The sequence below is a fragment of the Perissodus microlepis genome, chromosome 3, assembly GCF_051167445.1.
Source record: "Perissodus microlepis isolate ML-2025 ecotype Zambia chromosome 3, ASM5116744v1, whole genome shotgun sequence".
NCBI lineage: Eukaryota > Metazoa > Chordata > Actinopteri > Cichliformes > Cichlidae > Perissodus > Perissodus microlepis.
In genome coordinates this window covers 23,484,990-23,511,043 of record NC_140463.1, presented here as the reverse complement: position 1 = coordinate 23,511,043, position 26,054 = coordinate 23,484,990, and the positions used below count along the sequence as shown (strand labels likewise).

At 45.3% G+C, this 26,054-nt stretch overlaps 1 protein-coding gene and 27 non-coding genes across 28 annotated transcripts in view; all 28 read right to left on the bottom strand.

The window, feature by feature from the left end:
- The window catches only part of nhsl2 (NHS-like 2), a 210,980-nt gene that overhangs the window by 163,938 nt on the left and 20,988 nt on the right, over positions 1–26,054 (bottom strand). The window lies entirely within an intron of this gene.
- Positions 3,955–4,036, bottom strand: trnal-aag (transfer RNA leucine (anticodon AAG)). The gene has a single exon. It is a non-coding gene; the product is annotated as a tRNA-Leu (tRNA).
- On the bottom strand, positions 5,078–5,149 carry trnae-uuc (transfer RNA glutamic acid (anticodon UUC)). The gene has a single exon. It is a non-coding gene; the product is annotated as a tRNA-Glu (tRNA).
- On the bottom strand, positions 5,519–5,600 carry trnal-aag (transfer RNA leucine (anticodon AAG)). Its single transcript has one exon. It is a non-coding gene; the product is annotated as a tRNA-Leu (tRNA).
- Positions 6,642–6,713, bottom strand: trnae-uuc (transfer RNA glutamic acid (anticodon UUC)). The gene has a single exon. It is a non-coding gene; the product is annotated as a tRNA-Glu (tRNA).
- trnal-aag (transfer RNA leucine (anticodon AAG)) lies at positions 7,083–7,164 on the bottom strand. Its single transcript has one exon. It is a non-coding gene; the product is annotated as a tRNA-Leu (tRNA).
- trnae-uuc (transfer RNA glutamic acid (anticodon UUC)) lies at positions 8,175–8,246 on the bottom strand. Its single transcript has one exon. It is a non-coding gene; the product is annotated as a tRNA-Glu (tRNA).
- trnal-aag (transfer RNA leucine (anticodon AAG)) lies at positions 8,616–8,697 on the bottom strand. The gene has a single exon. It is a non-coding gene; the product is annotated as a tRNA-Leu (tRNA).
- trnae-uuc (transfer RNA glutamic acid (anticodon UUC)) lies at positions 9,708–9,779 on the bottom strand. The gene has a single exon. It is a non-coding gene; the product is annotated as a tRNA-Glu (tRNA).
- Positions 10,149–10,230, bottom strand: trnal-aag (transfer RNA leucine (anticodon AAG)). Its single transcript has one exon. It is a non-coding gene; the product is annotated as a tRNA-Leu (tRNA).
- On the bottom strand, positions 11,272–11,343 carry trnae-uuc (transfer RNA glutamic acid (anticodon UUC)). The gene has a single exon. It is a non-coding gene; the product is annotated as a tRNA-Glu (tRNA).
- Positions 11,713–11,794, bottom strand: trnal-aag (transfer RNA leucine (anticodon AAG)). The gene has a single exon. It is a non-coding gene; the product is annotated as a tRNA-Leu (tRNA).
- trnae-uuc (transfer RNA glutamic acid (anticodon UUC)) lies at positions 12,836–12,907 on the bottom strand. The gene has a single exon. It is a non-coding gene; the product is annotated as a tRNA-Glu (tRNA).
- Positions 13,277–13,358, bottom strand: trnal-aag (transfer RNA leucine (anticodon AAG)). Its single transcript has one exon. It is a non-coding gene; the product is annotated as a tRNA-Leu (tRNA).
- Positions 14,369–14,440, bottom strand: trnae-uuc (transfer RNA glutamic acid (anticodon UUC)). The gene has a single exon. It is a non-coding gene; the product is annotated as a tRNA-Glu (tRNA).
- Positions 14,810–14,891, bottom strand: trnal-aag (transfer RNA leucine (anticodon AAG)). Its single transcript has one exon. It is a non-coding gene; the product is annotated as a tRNA-Leu (tRNA).
- On the bottom strand, positions 15,902–15,973 carry trnae-uuc (transfer RNA glutamic acid (anticodon UUC)). The gene has a single exon. It is a non-coding gene; the product is annotated as a tRNA-Glu (tRNA).
- Positions 16,343–16,424, bottom strand: trnal-aag (transfer RNA leucine (anticodon AAG)). Its single transcript has one exon. It is a non-coding gene; the product is annotated as a tRNA-Leu (tRNA).
- Positions 17,466–17,537, bottom strand: trnae-uuc (transfer RNA glutamic acid (anticodon UUC)). The gene has a single exon. It is a non-coding gene; the product is annotated as a tRNA-Glu (tRNA).
- On the bottom strand, positions 17,907–17,988 carry trnal-aag (transfer RNA leucine (anticodon AAG)). The gene has a single exon. It is a non-coding gene; the product is annotated as a tRNA-Leu (tRNA).
- On the bottom strand, positions 19,030–19,101 carry trnae-uuc (transfer RNA glutamic acid (anticodon UUC)). Its single transcript has one exon. It is a non-coding gene; the product is annotated as a tRNA-Glu (tRNA).
- trnal-aag (transfer RNA leucine (anticodon AAG)) lies at positions 19,471–19,552 on the bottom strand. Its single transcript has one exon. It is a non-coding gene; the product is annotated as a tRNA-Leu (tRNA).
- trnae-uuc (transfer RNA glutamic acid (anticodon UUC)) lies at positions 20,563–20,634 on the bottom strand. The gene has a single exon. It is a non-coding gene; the product is annotated as a tRNA-Glu (tRNA).
- Positions 21,004–21,085, bottom strand: trnal-aag (transfer RNA leucine (anticodon AAG)). The gene has a single exon. It is a non-coding gene; the product is annotated as a tRNA-Leu (tRNA).
- Positions 22,127–22,198, bottom strand: trnae-uuc (transfer RNA glutamic acid (anticodon UUC)). The gene has a single exon. It is a non-coding gene; the product is annotated as a tRNA-Glu (tRNA).
- trnal-aag (transfer RNA leucine (anticodon AAG)) lies at positions 22,568–22,649 on the bottom strand. The gene has a single exon. It is a non-coding gene; the product is annotated as a tRNA-Leu (tRNA).
- On the bottom strand, positions 23,691–23,762 carry trnae-uuc (transfer RNA glutamic acid (anticodon UUC)). The gene has a single exon. It is a non-coding gene; the product is annotated as a tRNA-Glu (tRNA).
- Positions 24,132–24,213, bottom strand: trnal-aag (transfer RNA leucine (anticodon AAG)). Its single transcript has one exon. It is a non-coding gene; the product is annotated as a tRNA-Leu (tRNA).

Below are 26,054 nucleotides of genomic sequence, written 5' to 3'. Positions count from 1 at the left end.
GGTGTGTTCGTGTGTGTGTCCACGAGCGCATGTTTGTCCTTCCACATATCTGCACATGCTCAACGTGTCATTTCAAATGTCACTTTAATACCCGAGCGTCACATTTGTGAGCAGTTTGTGCAGCTGTAGTATATACAAAGTTGTGCTCATGTGTATAAAGTGTGTGTACACGAGTGTGTGTACCCGCCTCTATTGCACACCAAGCTGCAGTTGGTTCTGCTGCGTCAGCCCGCCCCCCCATAAACAATCACACACAAACACACTCACAGTGAAGCAGAAATAAACACGCACACGCAAATAAACACAGAAAGCAACAGATGTTACACAAAAGCAAATGCACCCACACGAACAAGCGAAAAAACATGCACGTATTCAATTACGCTTTCCTGTTTTATCCTGCGGTTGCTTGTTTGTCTTACTTCATGAGTTCTAACAGCAGCTATTATTATAATTAGGTTACCATTACCATTAGATTGTAGTATCTGATACCAGGTACTTTTTTGGCAACTGGCTCAGCCGGGAATCCAAGAAATCTGAAGCAATCTGAAAATGTGACATCAACTGACTGCATGCAGCCAATTGGCCAGGCAGTGCATTCACTCAATGAGTCATGAGTGACTCCTTCACAAAAATCTAAACTGTCAATTTTTAAAAGCTGGAAACAGCTGCAGAAAAACCGACTTCATGGTCGTCAATGTTGATCTCTGTCAGACAAAAAGCCTGTAAACAAAGGATCTGTAAGACACTGTGTTTTTCTTCTAATAACCGCTTATAATCTCATTACATCATTTTCTTAAAACAGTTAAGATGCATTCAGGCTGCTGATGGTAGTGCAGGCTGTCTACCATTTAGAAGCTTAGTGGCTCTGGTTCCTCTCATCCTCATGTTCAAGTATCCTTTGGCAAGCACACCTAGTCACATGCGTGTGAATGCTAGGAAACATGCTTAGGCAGGCAGAGAAACATTCAACAAAGTGTTTGTGTGGCACTGTAGCTGTGATCCTTTTTGCAGTAAAAGTTAGAATGTAACACTGTACAATAATTGGGTGGACTTGGCTATTGTTTTTATTGTTTTGGCTCTTGTTTCTATGAGTACTACAGTAACAACACTTTTATCACTACTTAAACATCCAGGAATGCAAAAAAAAAAGCCCAAAACCCCCTCACACACACAGAATCAGACAAGGTTTGTTTAACCAAAAGATGAAAACGCAATGTCCAGATAAACAGAATCCACTTTCTGTAAAAAAGTAAAAAGCGACTGTCCATCTCACATTCACTCTAATACACTTCTAATAAAACTGCTCTTTTTATAACTCTAATCCTTTACAAAGACATGAACAAGCCTAAAAAAGTTTGTAAGTTAAACATGGAGTGTGTTATTTGAACATGTTTAATATCACTAACACAGAGGCTGCAGACAAAACCATCGTTAATTTCATGACAGCTGGAGTTTAGTATTAGAGGTTGTGATTATTTATCTACAAGTTTACATGTTAGCTTCCTGGTTTTCACCCAAGCAGTCCGTATTCGAGTCCTGGTATGGGAATGTAGTACTACAAACCAAAGCGCTTGTGCTGGACATGCAGAACGTCAATAAGATGGCAATGATGGCTACTGTTACCCAAACCTGAAGTAAGAGAGAAGGGACCATGAAGTATTAAGAGGAAGTAAAGGAAAGGCAGGCGTGTTCTTTGTTTCTGCACTGACTCTCCATGCTGTGTGGCTGAAATAAGGTTAGTTCCCCATTTTGCCCCGCAGACCAGAACAGACCCTCATGAGGCCTCAAAAATAAATCTCAGTGCTGAAAGACACACCCAACTGTTATATAATCTCATGGCCCCGTGTTATAGAAAACATCTCTATTAACAACTGACAACTGAAAGTCTTAGTCTTTATAACTCATCAGATCTTGTGCATTTCTAAATAAACTCATTTTCACCACATGCCAAAAGTTTAATGCAGCTCTAGTTAGATAAGACATAAAGCAACAATCTATTGTGGACGAGTCATGTGTTTATAGAGGTTTCAGTAAACAAAAAAGAAGCAGCAACACGTGTGAGAGGTTTGAATTGATGCAAAAATATAAGCACTGGAAGCAGAACTGCACTGCAAAATGCATTTAATTTGAGAAAGTTAGTAATGAATGTGCATTTATCACAATCTCATAATGTTCATGTTGCTGTGTTTGTGTGCAGTTTGCAGCATAGCTATTCTTTCTTTCCTTCTTTCCTTGGAGTTGAAATTAGTGTCTGGCTAACTTACAACATTTAAAAGAATAACACATTTTATTACATCTCCATTAAAGGTGAGTGGGTGAAATACTGAAAGCTGGCAAACAGCTTCAACTTTAGAAGATATTTAAATGAAGTGTTTGCACTGCAATCGGATCTAGTACAGTCTGAACTGTCTACAGCTTTGTGAGGCAAAGTAAATAAGCTGTGTGAGAGTGCGACGGGGCAGCGTGCCTGTTTCACACAGGGCACTAATGACTACAGAGGGCGGATAGAGGGCATGGAGCAACACACAGGCGCACATATGAAGCCAGGACAGCTGAAAAACATGAGCTGCACTGGAGACCAAAGATGGTTTCTTTACGCCAAAACTGAGCTCATGATGCACACATACAAATAAAAGCTCTGAACGTACAAGTACACAAAGGCAGTTTGGAAAAACTTTGCAAATAGCCCTTGAAAGGCATTCTGAGAACACACGTGGAGCAGGGAGAGCGGATGTTGACTCAAACATATATTTTTTTTCAACGTTTAAAATAATTCTTTGGTTGTTTTTTTTTAAAATGAAGTTTATGTTTGATTGGTTTCCTTTAGGTCTCCTTTGGTTTTCTTTTTGAAAAGGTTCTAGGTGTTGCTTCAAGTACAAATGTTTCTGATGTTTTATTGGATGAGGATGCAAGACTTTTTTTCCAACAAAAAATGTCCCTCTAATCACGGACATGCAAGAAAAGCCTGGAGGGAAATCATACATTGCACCTATGAGAAAAAAGAGAATCTTGATAACTAAATGAGAGTTTAATGGATGCTTCAGGTTAATGTTGCCCTCTTATGCTAACTTTAAACTCGCCACGTCTATTACAGCGATTTCAGAGAATATATGCTGTGAATATAATGCTTTTCACTTTGCTGCAGTGATGTAGAAGTATACAAATTGGTCTGTATGTGTGTGGGTGTGGTTTATGTGTTGTTTAGGAAAAAGAAACAGACACAAAATGAGATAAATAGCCAAGCATTCTGAAGACTTTCTACAGACTGTATTTCGACTGTTAATTTGGTTAGAGAAAGGAAGAGCCAGAAAGGAGATTGTTTTCTTACATTAAGTATATCTGCAAAGAAAAAAACTAGTCAAACTGAAACTACTTGAAAAAAAACTGATTGACAATGTTAATAAGTTTACGCTTAGCCAGGGGTTGGCTGGTTTTCCTAATGTTTCCTTCTGCAATCACAGCACTGAAAGATGGTGAAACATGTACCCTTAGTCCTGCTCCCTCCGTTCAAAGATGGCCATTTGCTAGTTGAACCCAGGCCGCCTGGGTGAAAACCAGGAATGCTAACCGCTAGACCACATGGGAGTGAGGTTTTTGCACACCACTGTCGTGAAATCAAGGACACTTTTGTAACTCTGCAGTCATGGTGAGTGCAACACAGCACCACCTTAACCACTCCCCCACTGGCTGCAGGTTCTGGTTAAAAGCAGTAACTAGTCAGGGATGACACCATGAGTGAAAACCAACACATTAACTTGAAAAGTGGTGGAAAATTCTGCAAGTTGTTAAGACTTCAAAGCCCTCCATCAAAAGATTTACTCTTGAGGAGATTCCTGCAAGTTGGACTTGGCATACATGTGGCAACAGAATTTAATCTCCATGCCATGTAGGGCTTTCCATTTATTGGCAAGACATGAAACCCAACACCAAAGGAACTTTGCAGCTACATCTGCGTGGCAGCAGTGGGATTCGAACCCACGCCCCCGAAGAGACTGGAGCCTTAATCCAGCACCTTAGACCGCTCGGTCATGCTACCACTACAACTAGCAGCCTCCTAGCCAAGTACTAGACGGTAAAACTTGAAAAGGTGCAGCACAAACTAGAAGCCCAGAACATTCAGCAATGCTCTTAATGTTGTAGGAAAGAAATGTTCTCCTACTTCACTGGGTGTTTTTGGACAGGATGGCATCTGCCTGCCCTGGGTAAGATCCTATTGCAGCAATGAGATTTCAACCCACACGTGTGAAGAGCCCAAAGCCTTAACTCAGATCCTTAGACCTCACAACCTAACACCTTACAATGCGGTAGACTTGAAGCACACTTGAGTGGCATGTAGTTACAGCAGGGAAACAGCAAAGCTTGCAAAGGTGTAACACAAACTGGAACGAGTTTCTTCAACTTCATAAACAGTACCTTTGCATAATACCATAAACTGATTAACAATGGTGATCAGTTTGTTTGCACTGATTAACAATGGGCTGTTGGCTCACTTTCATCATCATTCACATGCAAATTGCCACAACCATTGATCAATGGACAGGATTACCATTCACAGAGAGTTGGGGAATGGCTGCAATCACAGCACTGAAAGATGGTGAAACATGTACCCTTAGTCCTGCTCCCTCCGTTCAAAGATGGCCATTTGCTTTTCACATAAATGGCCTGCTTGACTCCCCGCTCACACTATCCTTCCTCCCCGCCCAGAATGTGTACATCCTCATCAGTAGAAGAGTGGCCACTGAACTGTAGGTCTAAACAGACTGCTGAGACCTGGCCTGACCAGCTAGCTGTTTTGTGTCGTGACATGCGCTTAGCCAGGTTTTGGCTGGTTTTCCTGTTTCCTTCATGGCAATCCTAAGGGGAAGAGGGAAAAGTCTGTATTCTGCTCCTGCTTGGAGAGTATTGACTAGAGGTTGCAAATGGGTATGCAGTGCTGCACTAAGAAGCTCCTTGTGATTCCTTTGTTCACTAGCACATTGTCAAGAGTTAAAAGGTACCTGCCAACAACCATCCCCATTTATCCCAGCATAGGAATAACACACGGTACACCTTGGCTTAGGGAAACATTAAAGACATGTTCCCATACCGGGAGTTGAACCCAGGCCGCCTGGGTGAAAACCAGGAATCCTAACCGCTAGACCATATGGGACTGAGGTGCTTGCACACCACTGTCGTGAAATCAAGGACACTTTTGTAACTCTGCAGTCATGGTGAGCGCAACACAGCACCACCTTAACCACTCCCCCACTGGCTGCAGGTTCTGGTTAAAAGCAGTAACTAGTCAGGGATGACACCATGAGTGAAAACCAACACATTAACTTGAAAAGTGGTGGAAAATTCTGCAAGTTGTTAAGACTTCAAAGCCCTCCATCAAAAGATTTACTCTTGAGGAGATTCCTGCAAGTTGGACTTGGCATACATGTGGCAACAGAATTTAATCTCCATGCCATGTAGGGCTTTCCATTTATTGGCAAGACATGAAACCCAACACCAAAGGAACTTTGCAGCTACATCTGCGTGGCAGCAGTGGGATTCGAACCCACGCCCCCGAAGAGACTGGAGCCTTAATCCAGCACCTTAGACCGCTCGGTCATGCTACCACTACAACTAGCAGCCTCCTAGCCAAGTACTAGACGGTAAAACTTGAAAAGGTGCAGCACAAACTAGAAGCCCAGAACATTCAGCAATGCTCTTAATGTTGTAGGAAAGAAATGTTCTCCTACTTCACTGGGTGTTTTTGGACAGGATGGCATCTGCCTGCCCTGGGTAAGATCCTATTGCAGCAATGAGATTTCAACCCACACGTGTGAAGAGCCCAAAGCCTTAACTCAGATCCTTAGACCTCACAACCTAACACCTTACAATGCGGTAGACTTGAAGCACACTTGAGTGGCATGTAGTTACAGCAGGGAAACAGCAAAGCTTGCAAAGGTGTAACACAAACTGGAACGAGTTTCTTCAACTTCATAAACAGTACCTTTGCATAATACCATAAACTGATTAACAATGGTGATCAGTTTGTTTGCACTGATTAACAATGGGCTGTTGGCTCACTTTCATCATCATTCACATGCAAATTGCCACAACCATTGATCAATGGACAGGATTACCATTCACAGAGAGTTGGGGAATGGCTGCAATCACAGCACTGAAAGATGGTGAAACATGTACCCTTAGTCCTGCTCCCTCCGTTCAAAGATGGCCATTTGCTTTTCACATAAATGGCCTGCTTGACTCCCCGCTCACACTATCCTTCCTCCCCGCCCAGAATGTGTACATCCTCATCAGTAGAAGAGTGGCCACTGAACTGTAGGTCTAAACAGACTGCTGAGACCTGGCCTGACCAGCTAGCTGTTTTGTGTCGTGACATGCGCTTAGCCAGGTTTTGGCTGGTTTTCCTGTTTCCTTCACAGCAATCCTAAGGGGAAGAGGGAAAAGTCTGTATTCTGCTCCTGCTTGGAGAGTATTGACTGGAGGTTGCAAATGGGTATGCAGTGCTGCACTAAGAAGCTCCTTGTGATTGCTTTGTTCACTAGCACATTGTCAAGAGTTAAAAGGTACCTGCCAACAACCATCCCCATTTATCCCAGCATAGGAATAACACACGGTACACCTTGGCTTAGGGAAACATTAAAGACATGTTCCCATACCGGGAGTTGAACCCAGGCCGCCTGGGTGAAAACCAGGAATCCTAACCGCTAGACCATATGGGACTGAGGTGCTTGCACACCACTGTCGTGAAATCAAGGACACTTTTGTAACTCTGCAGTCATGGTGAGCGCAACACAGCACCACCTTAACCACTCCCCCACTGGCTGCAGGTTCTGGTTAAAAGCAGTAACTAGTCAGGGATGACACCATGAGTGAAAACCAACACATTAACTTGAAAAGTGGTGGAAAATTCTGCAAGTTGTTAAGACTTCAAAGCCCTCCATCAAAAGATTTACTCTTGAGGAGATTCCTGCAAGTTGGACTTGGCATACATGTGGCAACAGAATTTAATCTCCATGCCATGTAGGGCTTTCCATTTATTGGCAAGACATGAAACCCAACACCAAAGGAACTTTGCAGCTACATCTGCGTGGCAGCAGTGGGATTCGAACCCACGCCCCCGAAGAGACTGGAGTCTTAATCCAGCACCTTAGACCGCTCGGTCATGCTACCACTACAACTAGCAGCCTCCTAGCCAAGTACTAGACGGTAAAACTTGAAAAGGTGCAGCACAAACTAGAAGCCCAGAACATTCAGCAATGCTCTTAATGTTGTAGGAAAGAAATGTTCTCCTACTTCACTGGGTGTTTTTGGACAGGATGGCATCTGCCTGCCCTGGGTAAGATCCTATTGCAGCAATGAGATTTCAACCCACACGTGTGAAGAGCCCAAAGCCTTAACTCAGATCCTTAGACCTCACAACCTAACACCTTACAATGCGGTAGACTTGAAGCACACTTGAGTGGCATGTAGTTACAGCAGGGAAACAGCAAAGCTTGCAAAGGTGTAACACAAACTGGAACGAGTTTCTTCAACTTCATAAACAGTACCTTTGCATAATACCATAAACTGATTAACAATGGGCTGTTGGCTCACTTTCATCATCATTCACATGCAAATTGCCACAACCATTGATCAATGGACAGGATTACCATTCACAGAGAGTTGGGGAATGGCTCCAATCACAGCACTGAAAGATGGTGAAACATGTACCCTTAGTCCTGCTCCCTCCGTTCAAAGATGGCCATTTGCTTTTCACATAAATGGCCTGCTTGACTCCCCGCTCACACTATCCTTCCTCCCCGCCCAGAATGTGTACATCCTCATCAGTAGAAGAGTGGCCACTGAACTGTAGGTCTAAACAGACTGCTGAGACCTGGCCTGACCAGCTAGCTGTTTTGTGTCGTGACATGCGCTTAGCCAGGTTTTTGCTGGTTTTCCTGTTTCCTTCACAGCAATCCTAAGGGGAAGAGGGAAAAGTCTGTATTCTGCTCCTGCTTGGAGAGTATTGACTAGAGGTTGCAAATGGGTATGCAGTGCTGCACTAAGAAGCTCCTTGTGATTCCTTTGTTCACTAGCACATTGTCAAGAGTTAAAAGGTACCTGCCAACAACCATCCCCATTTATCCCAGCATAGGAATAACACACGGTACACCTTGGCTTAGGGAAACATTAAAGACATGTTCCCATACCGGGAGTTGAACCCAGGCCGCCTGGGTGAAAACCAGGAATCCTAACCGCTAGACCATATGGGACTGAGGTGCTTGCACACCACTGTCGTGAAATCAAGGACACTTTTGTAACTCTGCAGTCATGGTGAGCGCAACACAGCACCACCTTAACCACTCCCCCACTGGCTGCAGGTTCTGGTTAAAAGCAGTAACTAGTCAGGGATGACACCATGAGTGAAAACCAACACATTAACTTGAAAAGTGGTGGAAAATTCTGCAAGTTGTTAAGACTTCAAAGCCCTCCATCAAAAGATTTACTCTTGAGGAGATTCCTGCAAGTTGGACTTGGCATACATGTGGCAACAGAATTTAATCTCCATGCCATGTAGGGCTTTCCATTTATTGGCAAGACATGAAACCCAACACCAAAGGAACTTTGCAGCTACATCTGCGTGGCAGCAGTGGGATTCGAACCCACGCCCCCGAAGAGACTGGAGCCTTAATCCAGCACCTTAGACCGCTTGGTCATGCTACCACTACAACTAGCAGCCTCCTAGCCAAGTACTAGACGGTAAAACTTGAAAAGGTGCAGCACAAACTAGAAGCCCAGAACATTCAGCAATGCTCTTAATGTTGTAGGAAAGAAATGTTCTCCTACTTCACTGGGTGTTTTTGGACAGGATGGCATCTGCCTGCCCTGGGTAAGATCCTATTGCAGCAATGAGATTTCAACCCACACGTGTGAAGAGCCCAAAGCCTTAACTCAGATCCTTAGACCTCACAACCTAACACCTTACAATGCGGTAGACTTGAAGCACACTTGAGTGGCATGTAGTTACAGCAGGGAAACAGCAAAGCTTGCAAAGGTGTAACACAAACTGGAACGAGTTTCTTCAACTTCATAAACAGTACCTTTGCATAATACCATAAACTGATTAACAATGGGCTGTTGGCTCACTTTCATCATCATTCACATGCAAATTGCCACAACCATTGATCAATGGACAGGATTACCATTCACAGAGAGTTGGGGAATGGCTGCAATCACAGCACTGAAAGATGGTGAAACATGTACCCTTAGTCCTGCTCCCTCCGTTCAAAGATGGCCATTTGCTTTTCACATAAATGGCCTGCTTGACTCCCCGCTCACACTATCCTTCCTCCCCGCCCAGAATGTGTACATCCTCATCAGTAGAAGAGTGGCCACTGAACTGTAGGTCTAAACAGACTGCTGAGACCTGGCCTGACCAGCTAGCTGTTTTGTGTCGTGACATGCGCTTAGCCAGGTTTTGGCTGGTTTTCCTGTTTCCTTCACAGCAATCCTAAGGGGAAGAGGGAAAAGTCTGTATTCTGCTCCTGCTTGGAGAGTATTGACTGGAGGTTGCAAATGGGTATGCAGTGCTGCACTAAGAAGCTCCTTGTGATTCCTTTGTTCACTAGCACATTGTCAAGAGTTAAAAGGTACCTGCCAACAACCATCCCCATTTATCCCAGCATAGGAATAACACACGGTACACCTTGGCTTAGGGAAACATTAAAGACATGTTCCCATACCGGGAGTTGAACCCAGGCCGCCTGGGTGAAAACCAGGAATCCTAACCGCTAGACCATATGGGACTGAGGTGCTTGCACACCACTGTCGTGAAATCAAGGACACTTTTGTAACTCTGCAGTCATGGTGAGCGCAACACAGCACCACCTTAACCACTCCCCCACTGGCTGCAGGTTCTGGTTAAAAGCAGTAACTAGTCAGGGATGACACCATGAGTGAAAACCAACACATTAACTTGAAAAGTGGTGGAAAATTCTGCAAGTTGTTAAGACTTCAAAGCCCTCCATCAAAAGATTTACTCTTGAGGAGATTCCTGCAAGTTGGACTTGGCATACATGTGGCAACAGAATTTAATCTCCATGCCATGTAGGGCTTTCCATTTATTGGCAAGACATGAAACCCAACACCAAAGGAATTTTGCAGCTACATCTGCGTGTCAGCAGTGGGATTCGAACCCACGCCCCCGAAGAGACTGGAGCCTTAATCCAGCACCTTAGACCGCTCGGTCATGCTACCACTACAACTAGCAGCCTCCTAGCCAAGTACTAGACGGTAAAACTTGAAAAGGTGCAGCACAAACTAGAAGCCCAGAACATTCAGCAATGCTCTTAATGTTGTAGGAAAGAAATGTTCTCCTACTTCACTGGGTGTTTTTGGACAGGATGGCATCTGCCTGCCCCGGGTAAGATCCTATTGCAGCAATGAGATTTCAACCCACACGTGTGAAGAGCCCAAAGCCTTAACTCAGATCCTTAGACCTCACAACCTAACACCTTACAATGCGGTAGACTTGAAGCACACTTGAGTGGCATGTAGTTACAGCAGGGAAACAGCAAAGCTTGCAAAGGTGTAACACAAACTGGAACGAGTTTCTTCAACTTCATAAACAGTACCTTTGCATAATACCATAAACTGATTAACAATGGTGATCAGTTTGTTTGCACTGATTAACAATGGGCTGTTGGCTCACTTTCATCATCATTCACATGCAAATTGCCACAACCATTGATCAATGGACAGGATTACCATTCACAGAGAGTTGGGGAATGGCTGCAATCACAGCACTGAAAGATGGTGAAACATGTACCCTTAGTCCTGCTCCCTCCGTTCAAAGATGGCCATTTGCTTTTCACATAAATGGCCTGCTTGACTCCCCGCTCACACTATCCTTCCTCCCCGCCCAGAATGTGTACATCCTCATCAGTAGAAGAGTGGCCACTGAACTGTAGGTCTAAACAGACTGCTGAGACCTGGCCTGACCGGCTAGCTGTTTTGTGTCGTGACATGCGCTTAGCCAGGTTTTGGCTGGTTTTGCTGTTTCCTTCACGGCAATCCTAAGGGGAAGAGGGAAAAGTCTGTATTCTGCTCCTGCTTGGAGAGTATTGACTGGAGGTTGCAAATGGGTATGCAGTGCTGCACTAAGAAGCTCCTTGTGATTGCTTTGTTCACTAGCACATTGTCAAGAGTTAAAAGGTACCTGCCAACAACCATCCCCATTTATCCCAGCATAGGAATAACACACGGTACACCTTGGCTTAGGGAAACATTAAAGACATGTTCCCATACCGGGAGTTGAACCCGGGCCGCCTGGGTGAAAACCAGGAATCCTAACCGCTAGACCATATGGGACTGAGGTGCTTGCACACCACTGTCGTGAAATCAAGGACACTTTTGTAACTCTGCAGTCATGGTGAGCGCAACACAGCACCACCTTAACCACTCCCCCACTGGCTGCAGGTTCTGGTTAAAAGCAGTAACTAGTCAGGGATGACACCATGAGTGAAAACCAACACATTAACTTGAAAAGTGGTGGAAAATTCTGCAAGTTGTTAAGACTTCAAAGCCCTCCATCAAAAGATTTACTCTTGAGGAGATTCCTGCAAGTTGGACTTGGCATACATGTGGCAACAGAATTTAATCTCCATGCCATGTAGGGCTTTCCATTTATTGGCAAGACATGAAACCCAACACCAAAGGAACTTTGCAGCTACATCTGCGTGGCAGCAGTGGGATTCGAACCCACGCCACCGAAGAGACTGGAGTCTTAATCTAGCACCTTAGACCGCTCGGTCATGCTACCACTACAACTAGCAGCCTCCTAGCCAAGTACTAGACGGTAAAACTTGAAAAGGTGCAGCACAAACTAGAAGCCCAGAACATTCAGCAATGCTCTTAATGTTGTAGGAAAGAAATGTTCTCCTACTTCACTGGGTGTTTTTGGACAGGATGGCATCTGCCTGCCCTGGGTAAGATCCTATTGCAGCAATGAGATTTCAACCCACACGTGTGAAGAGCCCAAAGCTTTAACTCAGATCCTTAGACCTCACAACCTAACACCTTACAATGCGGTAGACTTGAAGCACACTTGAGTGGCATGTAGTTACAGCAGGGAAACAGCAAAGCTTGCAAAGGTGTAACACAAACTGGAACGAGTTTCTTCAACTTCATAAACAGTACCTTTGCATAATACCAAAAACTGATTAACAATGGTGATCAGTTTGTTTGCACTGATTAACAATGGGCTGTTGGCTCACTTTCATCATCATTCACATGCAAATTGCCACAACCATTGATCAATGGACAGGATTACCATTCACAGAGAGTTGGGGAATGGCTGCAATCACAGCACTGAAAGATGGTGAAACATGTACCCTTAGTCCTGCTCCCTCCGTTCAAAGATGGCCATTTGCTTTTCACATAAATGGCCTGCTTGACTCCCCGCTCACACTATCCTTCCTCCCCGCCCAGAATGTGTACATCCTCATCAGTAGAAGAGTGGCCACTGAACTGTAGGTCTAAACAGACTGCTGAGACCTGGCCTGACCAGCTAGCTGTTTTGTGTCGTGACATGCGCTTAGCCAGGTTTTGGCTGGTTTTCCTGTTTCCTTCACAGCAATCCTAAGGGGAAGAGGGAAAAGTCTGTATTCTGCTCCTGCTTGGAGAGTATTGACTGGAGGTTGCAAATGGGTATGCAGTGCTGCACTAAGAAGCTCCTTGTGATTGCTTTGTTCACTAGCACATTGTCAAGAGTTAAAAGGTACCTGCCAACAACCATCCCCATTTATCCCAGCATAGGAATAACACACGGTACACCTTGGCTTAGGGAAACATTAAAGACATGTTTCCATACCGGGAGTTGAACCCAGGCCGCCTGGGTGAAAACCAGGAATCCTAACCGCTAGACCATATGGGACTGAGGTTCTTGCACACCACTGTCGTGAAATCAAGGACACTTTTGTAACTCTGCAGTCATGGTGAGCGCAACACAGCACCACCTTAACCACTCCCCCACTGGCTGCAGGTTCTGGTTAAAAGCAGTAACTAGTCAGGGATGACACCATGAGTGAAAACCAACACATTAACTTGAAAAGTGGTGGAAAATTCTGCAAGTTGTTAAGACTTCAAAGCCCTCCATCAAAAGATTTACTCTTGAGGAGATTCCTGCAAGTTGGACTTGGCATACATGTGGCAACAGAATTTAATCTCCATGCCATGTAGGGCTTTCCATTTATTGGCAAGACATGAAACCCAACACCAAAGGAACTTTGCAGCTACATCTGCGTGGCAGCAGTGGGATTCGAACCCACGCCCCCGAAGAGACTGGAGCCTTAATCCAGCACCTTAGACCGCTCGGTCATGCTACCACTACAACTAGCAGCCTCCTAGCCAAGTACTAGACGGTAAAACTTGAAAAGGTGCAGCACAAACTAGAAGCCCAGAACATTCAGCAATGCTCTTAATGTTGTAGGAAAGAAATGTTCTCCTACTTCACTGGGTGTTTTTGGACAGGATGGCATCTGCCTGCCCTGGGTAAGATCCTATTGCAGCAATGAGATTTCAACCCACACGTGTGAAGAGCCCAAAGCCTTAACTCAGATCCTTAGACCTCACAACCTAACACCTTACAATGCGGTAGACTTGAAGCACACTTGAGTGGCATGTAGTTACAGCAGGGAAACAGCAAAGCTTGCAAAGGTGTAACACAAACTGGAACGAGTTTCTTCAACTTCATAAACAGTACCTTTGCATAATACCATAAACTGATTAACAATGGGCTGTTGGCTCACTTTCATCATCATTCACATGCAAATTGCCACAACCATTGATCAATGGACAGGATTACCATTCACAGAGAGTTGGGGAATGGCTGCAATCACAGCACTGAAAGATGGTGAAACATGTACCCTTAGTCCTGCTCCCTCCGTTCAAAGATGGCCATTTGCTTTTCACATAAATGGCCTGCTTGACTCCCCGCTCACACTATCCTTCCTCCCCGCCCAGAATGTGTACATCCTCATCAGTAGAAGAGTGGCCACTGAACTGTAGGTCTAAACAGACTGCTGAGACCTGGCCTGACCAGCTAGCTGTTTTGTGTCGTGACATGCGCTTAGCCAGGTTTTGGCTGGTTTTCCTGTTTCCTTCATGGCAATCCTAAGGGGAAGAGGGAAAAGTCTGTATTCTGCTCCTGCTTGGAGAGTATTGACTAGAGGTTGCAAATGGGTATGCAGTGCTGCACTAAGAAGCTCCTTGTGATTCCTTTGTTCACTAGCACATTGTCAAGAGTTAAAAGGTACCTGCCAACAACCATCCCCATTTATCCCAGCATAGGAATAACACACGGTACACCTTGGCTTAGGGAAACATTAAAGACATGTTCCCATACCGGGAGTTGAACCCAGGCCGCCTGGGTGAAAACCAGGAATCCTAACCGCTAGACCATATGGGACTGAGGTGCTTGCACACCACTGTCGTGAAATCAAGGACACTTTTGTAACTCTGCAGTCATGGTGAGCGCAACACAGCACCACCTTAACCACTCCCCCACTGGCTGCAGGTTCTGGTTAAAAGCAGTAACTAGTCAGGGATGACACCATGAGTGAAAACCAACACATTAACTTGAAAAGTGGTGGAAAATTCTGCAAGTTGTTAAGACTTCAAAGCCCTCCATCAAAAGATTTACTCTTGAGGAGATTCCTGCAAGTTGGACTTGGCATACATGTGGCAACAGAATTTAATCTCCATGCCATGTAGGGCTTTCCATTTATTGGCAAGACATGAAACCCAACACCAAAGGAATTTTGCAGCTACATCTGCGTGTCAGCAGTGGGATTCGAACCCACGCCCCCGAAGAGACTGGAGCCTTAATCCAGCACCTTAGACCGCTCGGTCATGCTACCACTACAACTAGCAGCCTCCTAGCCAAGTACTAGACGGTAAAACTTGAAAAGGTGCAGCACAAACTAGAAGCCCAGAACATTCAGCAATGCTCTTAATGTTGTAGGAAAGAAATGTTCTCCTACTTCACTGGGTGTTTTTGGACAGGATGGCATCTGCCTGCCCCGGGTAAGATCCTATTGCAGCAATGAGATTTCAACCCACACGTGTGAAGAGCCCAAAGCCTTAACTCAGATCCTTAGACCTCACAACCTAACACCTTACAATGCGGTAGACTTGAAGCACACTTGAGTGGCATGTAGTTACAGCAGGGAAACAGCAAAGCTTGCAAAGGTGTAACACAAACTGGAACGAGTTTCTTCAACTTCATAAACAGTACCTTTGCATAATACCATAAACTGATTAACAATGGGCTGTTGGCTCACTTTCATCATCATTCACATGCAAATTGCCACAACCATTGATCAATGGACAGGATTACCATTCACAGAGAGTTGGGGAATGGCTGCAATCACAGCACTGAAAGATGGTGAAACATGTACCCTTAGTCCTGCTCCCTCCGTTCAAAGATGGCCATTTGCTTTTCACATAAATGGCCTGCTTGACTCCCCGCTCACACTATCCTTCCTCCCCGCCCAGAATGTGTACATCCTCATCAGTAGAAGAGTGGCCACTGAACTGTAGGTCTAAACAGACTGCTGAGACCTGGCCTGACCAGCTAGCTGTTTTGTGTCGTGACATGCGCTTAGCCAGGTTTTGGCTGGTTTTCCTGTTTCCTTCACAGCAATCCTAAGGGGAAGAGGGAAAAGTCTGTATTCTGCTCCTGCTTGGAGAGTATTGACTGGAGGTTGCAAATGGGTATGCAGTGCTGCACTAAGAAGCTCCTTGTGATTCCTTTGTTCACTAGCACATTGTCAAGAGTTAAAAGGTACCTGCCAACAACCATCCCCATTTATCCCAGCATAGGAATAACACACGGTACACCTTGGCTTAGGGAAACATTAAAGACATGTTTCCATACCGGGAGTTGAACCCAGGCCGCCTGGGTGAAAACCAGGAATCCTAACCGCTAGACCATATGGGACTGAGGTGCTTGCACACCACTGTCGTGAAATCAAGGACACTTTTGTAACTCTGCAGTCATGGTGAGCGCAACACAGCACCACCTTAACCACTCCCCCACTGGCTGCAGGTTCTGGTTAAAAGCAGTAACTAGTCAGGGATGACACCATGAGTGAAAACCAACACATTAACTTGAAAAGTGGTGGAAAATTCTGCAAGTTGTTAAGACTTCAAAGCCCTCCATCAAAAGATTTACTCTTGAGGAGATTCCTGCAAGTTGGACTTGGCATACATGTGGCAACAGAATTTAATCTCCATGCCATGTAGGGCTTTCCATTTATTGGCAAGACATGAAACCCAACACCAAAGGAATTTTGCAGCTACATCTGCGTGTCAGCAGTGGGATTCGAACCCACGCCCCCGAAGAGACTGGAGCCTTAATCCAGCACCTTAGACCGCTCGGTCATGCTACCACTACAACTAGCAGCCTCCTAGCCAAGTACTAGACGGTAAAACTTGAAAAGGTGCAGCACAAACTAGAAGCCCAGAACATTCAGCAATGCTCTTAATGTTGTAGGAAAGAAATGTTCTCCTACTTCACTGGGTGTTTTTGGACAGGATGGCATCTGCCTGCCCCGGGTAAGATCCTATTGCAGCAATGAGATTTCAACCCACACGTGTGAAGAGCCCAAAGCCTTAACTCAGATCCTTAGACCTCACAACCTAACACCTTACAATGCGGTAGACTTGAAGCACACTTGAGTGGCATGTAGTTACAGCAGGGAAACAGCAAAGCTTGCAAAGGTGTAACACAAACTGGAACGAGTTTCTTCAACTTCATAAACAGTACCTTTGCATAATACCATAAACTGATTAACAATGGTGATCAGTTTGTTTGCACTGATTAACAATGGGCTGTTGGCTCACTTTCATCATCATTCACATGCAAATTGCCACAACCATTGATCAATGGACAGGATTACCATTCACAGAGAGTTGGGGAATGGCTGCAATCACAGCACTGAAAGATGGTGAAACATGTACCCTTAGTCCTGCTCCCTCCGTTCAAAGATGGCCATTTGCTTTTCACATAAATGGCCTGCTTGACTCCCCGCTCACACTATCCTTCCTCCCCGCCCAGAATGTGTACATCCTCATCAGTAGAAGAGTGGCCACTGAACTGTAGGTCTAAACAGACTGCTGAGACCTGGCCTGACCGGCTAGCTGTTTTGTGTCGTGACATGCGCTTAGCCAGGTTTTGGCTGGTTTTGCTGTTTCCTTCACGGCAATCCTAAGGGGAAGAGGGAAAAGTCTGTATTCTGCTCCTGCTTGGAGAGTATTGACTGGAGGTTGCAAATGGGTATGCAGTGCTGCACTAAGAAGCTCCTTGTGATTGCTTTGTTCACTAGCACATTGTCAAGAGTTAAAAGGTACCTGCCAACAACCATCCCCATTTATCCCAGCATAGGAATAACACACGGTACACCTTGGCTTAGGGAAACATTAAAGACATGTTCCCATACCGGGAGTTGAACCCGGGCCGCCTGGGTGAAAACCAGGAATCCTAACCGCTAGACCATATGGGACTGAGGTGCTTGCACACCACTGTCGTGAAATCAAGGACACTTTTGTAACTCTGCAGTCATGGTGAGCGCAACACAGCACCACCTTAACCACTCCCCCACTGGCTGCAGGTTCTGGTTAAAAGCAGTAACTAGTCAGGGATGACACCATGAGTGAAAACCAACACATTAACTTGAAAAGTGGTGGAAAATTCTGCAAGTTGTTAAGACTTCAAAGCCCTCCATCAAAAGATTTACTCTTGAGGAGATTCCTGCAAGTTGGACTTGGCATACATGTGGCAACAGAATTTAATCTCCATGCCATGTAGGGCTTTCCATTTATTGGCAAGACATGAAACCCAACACCAAAGGAACTTTGCAGCTACATCTGCGTGGCAGCAGTGGGATTCGAACCCACGCCACCGAAGAGACTGGAGTCTTAATCTAGCACCTTAGACCGCTCGGTCATGCTACCACTACAACTAGCAGCCTCCTAGCCAAGTACTAGACGGTAAAACTTGAAAAGGTGCAGCACAAACTAGAAGCCCAGAACATTCAGCAATGCTCTTAATGTTGTAGGAAAGAAATGTTCTCCTACTTCACTGGGTGTTTTTGGACAGGATGGCATCTGCCTGCCCTGGGTAAGATCCTATTGCAGCAATGAGATTTCAACCCACACGTGTGAAGAGCCCAAAGCTTTAACTCAGATCCTTAGACCTCACAACCTAACACCTTACAATGCGGTAGACTTGAAGCACACTTGAGTGGCATGTAGTTACAGCAGGGAAACAGCAAAGCTTGCAAAGGTGTAACACAAACTGGAACGAGTTTCTTCAACTTCATAAACAGTACCTTTGCATAATACCAAAAACTGATTAACAATGGTGATCAGTTTGTTTGCACTGATTAACAATGGGCTGTTGGCTCACTTTCATCATCATTCACATGCAAATTGCCACAACCATTGATCAATGGACAGGATTACCATTCACAGAGAGTTGGGGAATGGCTGCAATCACAGCACTGAAAGATGGTGAAACATGTACCCTTAGTCCTGCTCCCTCCGTTCAAAGATGGCCATTTGCTTTTCACATAAATGGCCTGCTTGACTCCCCGCTCACACTATCCTTCCTCCCCGCCCAGAATGTGTACATCCTCATCAGTAGAAGAGTGGCCACTGAACTGTAGGTCTAAACAGACTGCTGAGACCTGGCCTGACCAGCTAGCTGTTTTGTGTCGTGACATGCGCTTAGCCAGGTTTTGGCTGGTTTTCCTGTTTCCTTCACAGCAATCCTAAGGGGAAGAGGGAAAAGTCTGTATTCTGCTCCTGCTTGGAGAGTATTGACTGGAGGTTGCAAATGGGTATGCAGTGCTGCACTAAGAAGCTCCTTGTGATTGCTTTGTTCACTAGCACATTGTCAAGAGTTAAAAGGTACCTGCCAACAACCATCCCCATTTATCCCAGCATAGGAATAACACACGGTACACCTTGGCTTAGGGAAACATTAAAGACATGTTTCCATACCGGGAGTTGAACCCAGGCCGCCTGGGTGAAAACCAGGAATCCTAACCGCTAGACCATATGGGACTGAGGTTCTTGCACACCACTGTCGTGAAATCAAGGACACTTTTGTAACTCTGCAGTCATGGTGAGCGCAACACAGCACCACCTTAACCACTCCCCCACTGGCTGCAGGTTCTGGTTAAAAGCAGTAACTAGTCAGGGATGACACCATGAGTGAAAACCAACACATTAACTTGAAAAGTGGTGGAAAATTCTGCAAGTTGTTAAGACTTCAAAGCCCTCCATCAAAAGATTTACTCTTGAGGAGATTCCTGCAAGTTGGACTTGGCATACATGTGGCAACAGAATTTAATCTCCATGCCATGTAGGGCTTTCCATTTATTGGCAAGACATGAAACCCAACACCAAAGGAACTTTGCAGCTACATCTGCGTGGCAGCAGTGGGATTCGAACCCACGCCCCCGAAGAGACTGGAGCCTTAAGCCAGCACCTTAGACCGCTCGGTCATGCTACCACTACAACTAGCAGCCTCCTAGCCAAGTACTAGACGGTAAAACTTGAAAAGGTGCAGCACAAACTAGAAGCCCAGAACATTCAGCAATGCTCTTAATGTTGTAGGAAAGAAATGTTCTCCTACTTCACTGGGTGTTTTTGGACAGGATGGCATCTGCCTGCCCTGGGTAAGATCCTATTGCAGCAATGAGATTTCAACCCACACGTGTGAAGAGCCCAAAGCCTTAACTCAGATCCTTAGACCTCACAACCTAACACCTTACAATGCGGTAGACTTGAAGCACACTTGAGTGGCATGTAGTTACAGCAGGGAAACAGCAAAGCTTGCAAAGGTGTAACACAAACTGGAACGAGTTTCTTCAACTTCATAAACAGTACCTTTGCATAATACCATAAACTGATTAACAATGGGCTGTTGGCTCACTTTCATCATCATTCACATGCAAATTGCCACAACCATTGATCAATGGACAGGATTACCATTCACAGAGAGTTGGGGAATGGCTGCAATCACAGCACTGAAAGATGGTGAAACATGTACCCTTAGTCCTGCTCCCTCCGTTCAAAGATGGCCATTTGCTTTTCACATAAATGGCCTGCTTGACTCCCCGCTCACACTATCCTTCCTCCCCGCCCAGAATGTGTACATCCTCATCAGTAGAAGAGTGGCCACTGAACTGTAGGTCTAAACAGACTGCTGAGACCTGGCCTGACCAGCTAGCTGTTTTGTGTCGTGACATGCGCTTAGCCAGGTTTTGGCTGGTTTTCCTGTTTCCTTCATGGCAATCCTAAGGGGAAGAGGGAAAAGTCTGTATTCTGCTCCTGCTTGGAGAGTATTGACTAGAGGTTGCAAATGGGTATGCAGTGCTGCACTAAGAAGCTCCTTGTGATTCCTTTGTTCACTAGCACATTGTCAAGAGTTAAAAGGTACCTGCCAACAACCATCCCCATTTATCCCAGCATAGGAATAACACACGGTACACCTTGGCTTAGGGAAACATTAAAGACATGTTCCCATACCGGGAGTTGAACCCAGGCCGCCTGGGTGAAAACCAGGAATCCTAACCGCTAGACCATATGGGACTGAGGTGCTTGCACACCACTGTCGTGAAATCAAGGACACTTTTGTAACTCTGCAGTCATGGTGAGCGCAACACAGCACCACCTTAACCACTCCCCCACTGGCTGCAGGTTCTGGTTAAAAGCAGTAACTAGTCAGGGATGACACCATGAGTGAAAACCAACACATTAACTTGAAAAGTGGTGGAAAATTCTGCAAGTTGTTAAGACTTCAAAGCCCTCCATCAAAAGATTTACTCTTGAGGAGATTCCTGCAAGTTGGACTTGGCATACATGTGGCAACAGAATTTAATCTCCATGCCATGTAGGGCTTTCCATTTATTGGCAAGACATGAAACCCAACACCAAAGGAACTTTGCAGCTACATCTGCGTGGCAGCAGTGGGATTCGAACCCACGCCCCCGAAGAGACTGGAGCCTTAATCCAGCACCTTAGACCGCTCGGTCATGCTACCACTACAACTAGCAGCCTCCTAGCCAAGTACTAGACGGTAAAACTTGAAAAGGTGCAGCACAAACTAGAAGCCCAGAACATTCAGCAATGCTCTTAATGTTGTAGGAAAGAAATGTTCTCCTACTTCACTGGGTGTTTTTGGACAGGATGGCATCTGCCTGCCCTGGGTAAGATCCTATTGCAGCAATGAGATTTCAACCCACACGTGTGAAGAGCCCAAAGCCTTAACTCAGATCCTTAGACCTCACAACCTAACACCTTACAATGCGGTAGACTTGAAGCACACTTGAGTGGCATGTAGTTACAGCAGGGAAACAGCAAAGCTTGCAAAGGTGTAACACAAACTGGAACGAGTTTCTTCAACTTCATAAACAGTACCTTTGCATAATACCATAAACTGATTAACAATGGTGATCAGTTTGTTTGCACTGATTAACAATGGGCTGTTGGCTCACTTTCATCATCATTCACATGCAAATTGCCACAACCATTGATCAATGGACAGGATTACCATTCACAGAGAGTTGGGGAATGGCTGCAATCACAGCACTGAAAGATGGTGAAACATGTACCCTTAGTCCTGCTCCCTCCGTTCAAAGATGGCCATTTGCTTTTCACATAAATGGCCTGCTTGACTCCCCGCTCACACTATCCTTCCTCCCCGCCCAGAATGTGTACATCCTCATCAGTAGAAGAGTGGCCACTGAACTGTAGGTCTAAACAGACTGCTGAGACCTGGCCTGACCAGCTAGCTGTTTTGTGTCGTGACATGCGCTTAGCCAGGTTTTGGCTGGTTTTCCTGTTTCCTTCATGGCAATCCTAAGGGGAAGAGGGAAAAGTCTGTATTCTGCTCCTGCTTGGAGAGTATTGACTAGAGGTTGCAAATGGGTATGCAGTGCTGCACTAAGAAGCTCCTTGTGATTCCTTTGTTCACTAGCACATTGTCAAGAGTTAAAAGGTACCTGCCAACAACCATCCCCATTTATCCCAGCATAGGAATAACACACGGTACACCTTGGCTTAGGGAAACATTAAAGACATGTTCCCATACCAGGAGTTGAACCCAGGCCGCCTGGGTGAAAACCAGGAATCCTAACCGCTAGACCATATGGGACTGAGGTTCTTGCACACCACTGTCGTGAAATCAAGGACACTTTTGTAACTCTGCAGTCATGGTGAGCGCAACACAGCACCACCTTAACCACTCCCCCACTGGCTGCAGGTTCTGGTTAAAAGCAGTAACTAGTCAGGGATGACACCATGAGTGAAAACCAACACATTAACTTGAAAAGTGGTGGAAAATTCTGCAAGTTGTTAAGACTTCAAAGCCCTCCATCAAAAGATTTATTCTTGAGGAGATTCCTGCAAGTTGGACTTGGCATACATGTGGCAACAGAATTTAATCTCCATGCCATGTAGGGCTTTCCATTTATTGGCAAGACATGAAACCCAACACCAAAGGAACTTTGCAGCTACATCTGCGTGGCAGCAGTGGGATTCGAACCCACGCCCCCGAAGAGACTGGAACCTTAATCCAGCACCTTAGACCGCTCGGTCATGCTACCACTACAACTAGCAGCCTCCTAGCCAAGTACTAGACGGTAAAACTTGAAAAGGTGCAGCACAAACTAGAAGCCCAGAACATTCAGCAATGCTCTTAATGTTGTAGGAAAGAAATGTTCTCCTACTTCACTGGGTGTTTTTGGACAGGATGGCATCTGCCTGCCCTGGGTAAGATCCTATTGCAGCAATGAGATTTCAACCCACACGTGTGAAGAGCCCAAAGCCTTAACTCAGATCCTTAGACCTCACAACCTAACACCTTACAATGCGGTAGACTTGAAGCACACTTGAGTGGCATGTAGTTACAGCAGGGAAACAGCAAAGCTTGCAAAGGTGTAACACAAACTGGAACGAGTTTCTTCAACTTCATAAACAGTACCTTTGCATAATACCATAAACTGATTAACAATGGTGATCAGTTTGTTTGCACTGATTAACAATGGGCTGTTGGCTCACTTTCATCATCATTCACATGCAAATTGCCACAACCATTGATCAATGGACAGGATTACCATTCACAGAGAGTTGGGGAATGGCTGCAATCACAGCACTGAAAGATGGTGAAACATGTACCCTTAGTCCTGCTCCCTCCGTTCAAAGATGGCCATTTGCTTTTCACATAAATGGCCTGCTTGACTCCCCGCTCACACTATCCTTCCTCCCCGCCCAGAATGTGTACATCCTCATCAGTAGAAGAGTGGCCACTGAACTGTAGGTCTAAACAGACTGCTGAGACCTGGCCTGACCAGCTAGCTGTTTTGTGTCGTGACATGCGCTTAGCCAGGTTTTGGCTGGTTTTCCTGTTTCCTTCATGGCAATCCTAAGGGGAAGAGGGAAAAGTCTGTATTCTCCTCCTGCTTGGAGAGTATTGACTAGAGGTTGCAAATGGGTATGCAGTGCTGCACTAAGAAGCTCCTTGTGATTCCTTTGTTCACTAGCACATTGTCAAGAGTTAAAAGGTACCTGCCAACAACCATCCCCATTTATCCCAGCATAGGAATAACACACGGTACACCTTGGCTTAGGGAAATATTAAAGACATGTTCCCATACCGGGAGTTGAACCCGGGCCGCCTGGGTGAAAACCAGGAATCCTAACCGCTAGACCATATGGGACTGAGGTGCTTGCACACCACTGTCGTGAAATCAAGGACACTTTTGTAACTCTGCAGTCATGGTGAGTGCAACACAGCACCACCTTAACCACTCCCCCACTGGCTGCAGGTTCTGGTTAAAAGCAGTAACTAGTCAGGGATGACACCATGAGTGAAAACCAACACATTAACTTGAAAAGTGGTGGAAAATTCTGCAAGTTGTTAAGACTTCAAAGCCCTCCATCAAAAGATTTACTCTTGAGGAGATTCCTGCAAGTTGGACTTGGCATACATGTGGCAACAGAATTTAATCTCCATGCCATGTAGGGCTTTCCATTTATTGGCAAGACATGAAACCCAACACCAAAGGAACTTTGCAGCTACATCTGCGTGGCAGCAGTGGGATTCGAACCCACGCCCCCGAAGAGACTGGAGCCTTAATACAGCACCTTAGACCGCTCGGTCATGCTACCACTACGACTAGCAGCCTCCTAGCCAAGTACTAGACGGTAAAACTTGAAAAGGTGCAGCACAAACTAGAAGCCCAGAACATTCAGCAATGCTCTTAATGTTGTAGGAAAGAAATGTTCTCCTACTTCACTGGGTGTTTTTGGACAGGATGGCATCTGCCTGCCCTGGGTAAGATCCTATTGCAGAAATGAGATTTCAACCCACACGTGTGAAGAGCCCAAAGCCTTAACTCAGATCCTTAGACCTCACAACCTAACACCTTATAATGCGGTAGACTTGAAGCACACTTGAGTGGCATGTAGTTACAGCAGGGAAACAGCAAAGCTTGCAAAGGTGTAACACAAACTGGAACGAGTTTCTTCAACTTCATCAACAGTACCTTTGCATAATACCATAAACTGATTAACAATGGTGATCAGTTTGTTTGCACTGATTAACAATGGGCTGTTGGCTCACTTTCATCATCATTCACATGCAAATTGCCACAACCATTGATCAATGGACAGGATTACCATTCACAGAGAGTTGGGGAATGGCTGCAATCACAGCACTGAAAGATGGTGAAACATGTACCCTTAGTCCTGCTCCCTCCGTTCAAAGATGGCCATTTGCTTTTCACATAAATGGCCTGCTTGACTCCCCGCTCACACTATCCTTCCTCCCCACCCAGAATGTGTACATCCTCATCAGTAGAAGAGTGGCCACTGAACTGTAGGTCTAAACAGACTGCTGAGACCTGGCCTGACCAGCTAGCTGTTTTGTGTCGTGACATGCGCTTAGCCAGGTTTTTGCTGGTTTTCCTGTTTCCTTCACAGCAATCCTAAGGGGAAGAGGGAAAAGTCTGTATTCTGCTCCTGCTTGGAGAGTATTGACTGGAGGTTGCAAATGGGTATGCAGTGCTCAGCGCAACACAGCACCACCTTAACCACTCCCCCACTGGCTGCAGGTTCTGGTTAAAAGCAGTAACTAGTCAGGGATGACACCATGAGTGAAAACCAACAAATTAACTTGAAAAGTGGTGGAAAATTCTGCAAGTTGTTAAGACTTCAAAGCCCTCCATCAAAAGATTTACTCTTGAGGAGATTCCTGCAAGTTGGACTTGGCATACATGTGGCAACAGAATTTAATCTCCATGCCATGTAGGGCTTTCCATTTATTGGCAAGACATGAAACCCAACACCAAAGGAACTTTGCAGCTACATCTGCGTGGCAGCAGTGGATTCGAACCCACGCCCCCGAAGAGACTGGAGCCTTAATCTAGCACAGACCGCTCGGTCATGCTACCACTACAACTAGCAGCCTCCTAGCCAAGAACTAGACGGTAAAACTTGAAAAGGTGCAGCACAAACTAGAAGCCCAGAACATTCAGCAATGCTCTTAATGTTGTAGGAAAGAAATGGCCTAGAAATACTTCACTTAGTGTTTTTGAGTGACAGCCAACAAATTTACTTGAAAACTGGTGGAAAATTCTGCAAGTTGTTAAGAATTCAAAGCCCACCATCAGAAGATTTACTCTTGATGAGATTCCTGAAAGAATTTTTGAGCAGGATGGCATCTTCCTGCCCATATACGTCCATTTTCCCAAAAAACAACACAGGCTGCCTTCTGTGGTCAATGTAAATGTCACAGTAACCTTTTGTTGGTCTACAGCTAACCAAGCTTTGGTTTCTTTACAGTGCGTGAAAATTAAACATTACAAAAGCAAAAGCAAAAATAGAAGGTTACATCTAAGACAGGTCTCAAACTTCCAGTTAATATTCATGTCAGATTGACTAGTACTTAATGAGATAACTACTGCCTGCATGTAGGCGGAGAAGAACATCTACTGGTAATATAGACTGAT